The sequence below is a fragment of the Musca domestica genome, unplaced genomic scaffold (genome assembly GCF_030504385.1).
Source record: "Musca domestica strain aabys unplaced genomic scaffold, Musca_domestica.polishedcontigs.V.1.1 10, whole genome shotgun sequence".
NCBI classification, from domain to species: Eukaryota; Metazoa; Arthropoda; class Insecta; order Diptera; family Muscidae; genus Musca; species Musca domestica.
The window spans coordinates 9,197,376-9,204,811 of NW_026712115.1; the positions used below are offsets into that span (position 1 = coordinate 9,197,376).

The window sequence follows — 7,436 nt, forward strand, 5'->3', positions numbered from 1 at the left end:
TTTCATTACAGTCGAACAATAAATGCGACCTGCACTGTGCTCACAAAAATATATGGACAGACGGACATGTATTAATCGATTCCGAATGGGATTCTATGAAGGTCTATCTCGTTTCTCTTTGTATGTTACAAACAAATGCACAGAAATATAATACACTGTACTGCAGTGTGGTGTTGGATATAAAACGTTAGCCAACTTGCAGATTTGCTCATTCTCTGACACAATAACCATTTAAAAGGGTCATTGCACTTGTAATAGTATAAGGGTAGACAGCCGGTAGATACCCAATGTGTAAATAACCGGTAAATTAACTTAAAATGGGTATTTACCCTAAATGTGGGTATAAACGATTCGGCAAAATATGGGATTAACCAACACCTAGTGCAGTATTGTTTTTGTAATTGGTAAATAAAAATAACACTTTAAATATGCGGATAAGTACCCATGAGGGAGGTTAAACTATTTTGGCATTAGATTGGGCCACCAAATTTATTATGCTGTTTTGTTTGGGTAATAAATTTATTAATATCGAAATTAAGTATTGAATACGGGTAATGTACATAAGATTAGGTTTCGGTAATCTCCCATAAAAAGCATCCTCATCAGCATTTTGAGTTATAATATTTCTGTACTGAACTGAATGCCATAAATCGGAATGCCGTTAACGTATCGATATTAAACATTTTCATATGTTGTCTTAACTATTTAGAACCCATGATATCTCAAAAATATCTGAAATTGAAGAAAGAGTTATATGGATTCAACATAGAAATTTGATTTATATTGACAACTTGGTTGTAACAGATATCTGCCCAAGAACCAAGGAACTTAGAATGCTAAATCGTAGGTATAAATTTCGCAGCATCCTAAAAATTCTTAAAATCTAAAAAAAAACAGTAAGGAAAGGTCAAAAGTCGGGTGGGCCGACTATATGATACCCTACACCAATATGCGTATTTAGTAGAGCTCCCGTACTAAAACCAACAATCAAGCTTATTTGAATGCGTATCATGGCTTAGGGAAGTCACAATTTTAGAACTTTATCTAACTCTTGATCGATTTTCAACAAATTTGACGGAAGCTTTTGTACCTCTTGTACCAAAAAACATTGCAGTATAGTGCATGATATGACTTCGATAAGAATTATATTCAACCAGTAAGTCAAAAATTGGGCGTGGCCGACTATATGATACCCTACCCCACTACGCATATTTAGTAGAGCTCGCATGACAAAAGAATTTATTTCAGATCTTACCACCTATCAACATTTTGTTTTAGTGCAGTTATAGTTTGCTATAGAGATGGATTTTATTAAAAAAATATATAGCGGAGCCGAGTTGCACAAAATCGAAATTCACTTCATTTAGGCTGATATTAGCCATTATTTGCACAACAAACCTGAAATTGGATTAAGAATATATATGGGAGCTATATCCAAATCTTAACCGTTCTCGATAAAATTTGGCAAAAGTATTTCCAAGCTTTATAAGATATCTGGTACCAAATGTCATTGTTGTCGAATGCATATCTCGAATTTGAAGGACTTAAACACCAAATCCATGAAACGTATATATGGGAGCTATGGTTATATCTGAGCCGATTATCTCCGAATTCAATGTACTTGCTTTTAGACTGAATTCGGTCGGATGCACCAAAATTCAGGACTTTTGGACTGATATTGGCCATTTGGTGCACAATTATATATCCGTATATCCAAATCTAAACAAATCTTGATAAAATTTGGCAGAGGTATTTCTGGGCTATATCTGATAACTGGTACCAAATATCATTGCTGTCGAATGCATATTACGAATGTGAGGGACTTAAACCCCAAATCGGATGAAACATATATATGGAAGGTACAGCTGTATCTGAGCCGATTTTCGCCAAATTTGATGTACTTGCTTGTAGGCTGATTTCGGTCGGATGTGCCAAAATTTAGGATATTTGGTTTATATTGATCGCTTGAAGATGGGAGATATATCTAAACTTGAACCGATTCTCACTAATAGGGTTCTTCTTCGGACCAAACAAATATTGTTTGGAAAATCGGATAATAAATGCGACCTGCATTTTATTCACAAAAATGCATGGACTGACGGATGGACAGGCGGACTGACATGCATAAATCGACTTATAACCACTCTGTGGCGTAGGGTATAAAACCACTGCACGGGGACACTACCAAGCCGTTGGCTGCTCCTTGTATGTGATATTCCGTGTCAATGCCAATGTACATCGGTCTGAAACAAGAACTATTACAATTAAATTTAATTGCAATCGATCCATGGTTTATTCGATGCCATTTTATGCTGCACCTAAGTCGTGACATGTCTCCGACATGTTGGTCCGCATGTATTCCTTTTGAACTTAATCATACCATATACATCCCATTATATAGTAATTATCATGTTAAAACGCGTCATTGTGAACATAACGTTAAACATTTATCATGCGGGTACGAACGAGTTTCACGGCTGGTTTATACCGCTTTTAGTACTCAATTATTATCCTAATCATAACGGCAAATACTAGTGCGAGGAAAATTTCTGCCAAATCTATTTATATTTTTTTTTTAAACATCGCAATAACTTTAATTAATATTTCGGTCGATTAAATGCCATTTCAATCAAATGCGTAATTGAATTGGGATTCCTTTTTTTTGTCGGTCGGTCAGGCCATTTTGTTTAAATGAATGAACTTTTTAACAAAAAGGAAAAAGATGAGAAATTTCACAAGTTGTTGCAAAATTTCCATAACTCCGCGCGGCAAACGTGAACAAAAAGGTGTGATCTTGACCGAGTGGATGGACGGACGTCCCATCCCAAGTGACTTCTGTGACGGCCGCACGTAGAATTCAGTCCATGTAGACGTGATAATTAGCCAGCCATAGCTGAAAGTGCTCCGAGCAAAACGTGCATTAAGTACACCTGCTATTCTGTTGTCCGAGGTGTGAATATTGACGTATTTTATTAAGTGTTTCATTTAACACTAATGTAACTGTCTGGGTTGAAGTGTATCTTGTGATACAGTTCTAAACATGTGAAACTTACGATTTTGGATAGAGCGTTGAATTCTTGATATATAATATATATGAGTGTAATGATGATTGGTGTTTTAAATGAGCTTTATTGGGTCATATCGACCCTAAATTACGGCACCTCCCGATTTTCGGCATCATTCCATCCTAATCAATTGCAATTTGACATTTCGGGTTCACATTACGTAAAATTTGCCTGGTTCCAGTATTTGCCTTTTAATATTGAAGTTTTGCTTCAATAGTTGCACAAGACATTTGGGATTTTTAAAGCCCTAGAAACATTTTCCATTAGAAGTAATTACCATCCACCATACTATGGAGGGTATATTAACTTTGTCATTCCGTTTGTAACTTCTCGAAATACTCATGTCAGACCCAACAAAGAATATATATTCTTGATCTGCGTAAAATTCTAAGTCGATTTAGAGTTGTCCGTCTGTCTGTCTGTTGTAATCACGCTATCTTTCGAACGAATTGAGATAGAAGGCTAAATTTTTGCACACATATTTATTTCGCCAGTAGGCAGGTTAAGTTCGTAAATAAGCCATGTAGGTCCATGTTCTCCTAAAGCCCCCATATAACGGTACCTCCCGATATTGGGCATTTTGATGATTTTAGCGACATTAGCCCCCATATCACTTTACCTCCCAATATTCGGTATTTTGATTATTTTAGCGACGTTATTAAATGGAATTATTAGCGACATTATTAAACAAATTCACAATGGATACTACAGCCTATGACAGAAAATTGTCTATGCAGGTCCACGTCTACGTATAGGCCACATATATCAGTACCTCCCTATATTCGGTATTTTGACGATTTTAGGTACAATACCCATCGAAATTGTTTGAGATGTCGTATTTGAAGTTCCTAATGGATGCTACAGCCTGTGACATAAAATTGTCTATGTTGGTCCAGGTCTTTGCAAAGCTCCGATATAACGGTACCTCCCTATATACGATATTTTGATGATTTTAGCTACATTATTCACCGTTTTTTTCAAGTTTCGAATTTGTAGGTCCACGTCGTATAGACCCTAATATAAAAGCAATATTCGGTATTTTTAAAAATTTAACTGAATTTTTTAAGGATTTTATTTTTTGAAAATTTCCAAATTCGTTCCATATGGTGGAGGGTATTCAAAGTTTGGCACGGCCGAACTTATTTCTTTTTAACTTGTTTTGTTTTAGGGAGTACCTTTAGATTAAGTTTGGTTGGTGGTTTTCTCCACAAATAATTTGAAGTTGGGTTTCTAGGCAAACATAAACACTTCTTACCATAATTTATTGATATAAGTTTACATTTTGATGTGGTCCCCACATAAAGCCACCTGCTGATTTGAATTATTTGTTTACACGTTTTGCGACATATCTATAAATGAGTAATTAGGGTTGCTGATAGACAAACAATCTCCTTACCAAATGTATCAATATAGGTTTGAGTTTTAGTGCAGCCCGTATATCTGGTGGCACCTCCCAATCTAAACTTTTAAGGTCGATTTGACCTCATTTCACAACCGAATTAAATGTAATTTGATATTTCGGACTGATCCTTTGAAGGGCAAATCCTCATACATAAGTTTATCGACATTGGTTGAAAGAGTGCCCGTTAGTGTTCGGTATCGCTCTATGGGATATATCAAAACCTGGACCTACATTGACAATTGCTCTTTTTAAGAACTGCAAGAATGTAACACTTTTTACTTTGATAGCCGACTATTTCCTTTGTGATATCGGAAAAAATGTTGAGAATAACAAAAACGCCATTTTCAATACAAAATAGAATACAAAACTATAAAAATGTTATTAAACACCACGAAAACAAATACAATATAGTGCATGAAACTTTCCACAGAATTACCTGCAAAATATTTAATAACCAATCCTTAGGTAAATACTAATGTTTTTAAGGAAATATTATTTTTATATTAAACAAGTAAAAAAGCTGTAAGTTAGGCCGGACCTAACTTTGAATACTCTCCACCATTTGGTACAAATTTAACAATTATAAAAAATAAAATCCGTTAAAAATTCTGTTAAAATTTTAAAAATACCGAATGTAGCCGTATATTATGGTCTATACGACGACGTGGAGCTGCATAGGCAACTTTTGTCACAAGCTATTACAATATTCAAATGTGAAATTTAAAAAAAAATCTGTTTATAATGTAGCTAAAATCATCAAAATACCGAATACCATGGGGGTTACAAAATGTGGACCTGCACAGACAATTTTCTGTCATAGGCTGTAGTATCCATTACGAATTTTAAATACAAAATTTGAAATAATTTCGCCAAATAATGTCGCTAAAATCATCAAAATACCTAATATCGGGAGGTACCGTTATATGGGGGCTATACGAAGACGTGGACCTACATGGCCCATTTTCTGACTTAAGCCGTAGTATCCGTTACGAGCTTTAAATACCAATTTTGAAACATTTCCGATAAATAATGTCGCTAAAATCATCAAAATACCGCATATCGGAAGGTACCGTTGTATGGGGGCTATACGAAGACGTGGACCTACGTGGCTCATTTTCAATACTAAAAATCCTGCAGACATAATACATATTTGAGTAAAATTTTATCAACCTACTTCATTTCGTTCGGAAGCTAGAGTGATTTCCACAGACGGGCTGACGGAAAGACATTGATAAATCGACATAGAATTTTATGCTGAATGTATCTTTCGAGGTGTTTCAAACGGAATGCCAAAATTAATATATCCTCCATACTATGGTGGAGGGTATAAAAATAAAACTGACATTTGGGTAGATACCCTAGTATTTGCTCAATCTATTTCTAAGAAGTAGTACTTTTATTCACTCTATGCTGTTCCGAAGAGATAGAGAGATAGAGAGAGGGCGAGAGGGGGAGAGAGACGCGGTGTTTGAAAACATGTGTCCTAAAATATTCTATAGTTATCAGTTTTGCTTATACAGTGGTACTAAAAGTTTGATATAGTAATCGGCCTAATAAGTAGAACTGAAAAAATTGGACGTGGCAAAGAGAATTGTACTTTTTCGGTGATCCAATCGGGTTTTCGGTATGATATTTTGCGAGTCCTAAGTGTAATAAAATCAATAGAAGCAATATTGAAGAAAAGATATAAATTAAAATATATAAACGACAAAAAAGGCAGCCAAAGTCCCCTTTTTTGTGGTTTGCCTCCTTGAATTTGTTTTGTAAATTTTATCAATTAGAATATAATTTTTTACTCACGAATATGTTTTCTTTTTTTGCGTTACGATTTTCAGAATTTACGATTTGCCACCAAACATATTGTTTACATTTCTTGTACTCTGCAGCTGGCGACATTTTTATCAGCATTGCACCGCCTCAAATTGTTATCTTCTCATGGATTCCAATGAAAAGCTGAATGTAATTGCGTCCGTTATGAAGTTTTGTTATACCAATACTTTACAGTTGACTACATCTTTTTCAAAAGTAGGATTTCGACCGATTTGCAAGATGTACCAGGAAAATTCTAGAAATGTAGGTCTTTTGGCGGCTTATTTCCTGGACATTCTTGAAATAAATAATTAGTGCAATCGCTTTCTTTCTTTCTTTCTAATTGGGAAATGTTCTCGAAAATTTAAGATTTGATATTTGAATATTCAAAAAATTTAAAGAAAATATTGTTTTCACAAAATTATAAGTTTTTCAAATATTACTATGATCAATTTCAAAAAATTTCACAATTATTATCAATTTAAATCAAGGTGAAATTACAAGGTGGCCAAGTAAAGTAGGGTAATACCGTAACAGAATTTTTCTCAGGTATAAATCACCAGCCCACCAAAAATCCGGCCCATGAAATCCTTGGTTCATTTGGGGAAAAGCCAGCCGATGATCCTCTTATGTAGACAAGGTCCTTGGATAAGGATGTAAGCCAATCTAAATACTGACTGATTATCTCTAATTTCAATAGAGTTCGTCTTTGGGCCAAATAAATGATTTGTGCAATATTTCATCTCGGTCGGGCAAAAAATTTGAATTGTACTTTGTTAACAAAAAAAAAAAAACTTTGACAAGCAGACGGACGGACGTACATACATAAACCGACGAAAAAGGTGATTCTATGAGGATCCTCAAAAGTAACTATTTACCATTTTTATACCCTTCACCAATCTATGGAGGGTATATTAGCTTTTTCTCCTGCTTGTAGCTCATCGAAATATTATGATAGACTCTATAATGTATATATATATTCTGGACCTGCGAGATAGACCCATAGATTCTTTTGATGATCTGCTTAGAATCACGGACGGACGGACATACATAAATCGACTCAGAGATTTATGTATGTCCGTCCGTCCGCCTGTCCCTCCATCCGCCTGTCTGTCCGTCTGTCCATGTATTTTTGTAAACAAATCATTTGTTGGGTCCAA

At 35.0% G+C, this 7,436-nt stretch overlaps 1 long non-coding RNA gene across 1 annotated transcript; it reads right to left on the minus strand.

Moving 5' to 3' along the window:
- Window positions 1-427: 427 nt before the first annotated feature.
- Window positions 428-6,681, minus strand: LOC109613290 (uncharacterized). The gene is made up of 2 exons (XR_002194898.2): window positions 6,268-6,681; window positions 428-732 (listed from the first exon to the last, which is right to left on the minus strand). It is a non-coding gene; the product is annotated as an uncharacterized LOC109613290 (long non-coding RNA).
- Between the last annotated feature and the right edge of the window lie 755 nt (window positions 6,682-7,436).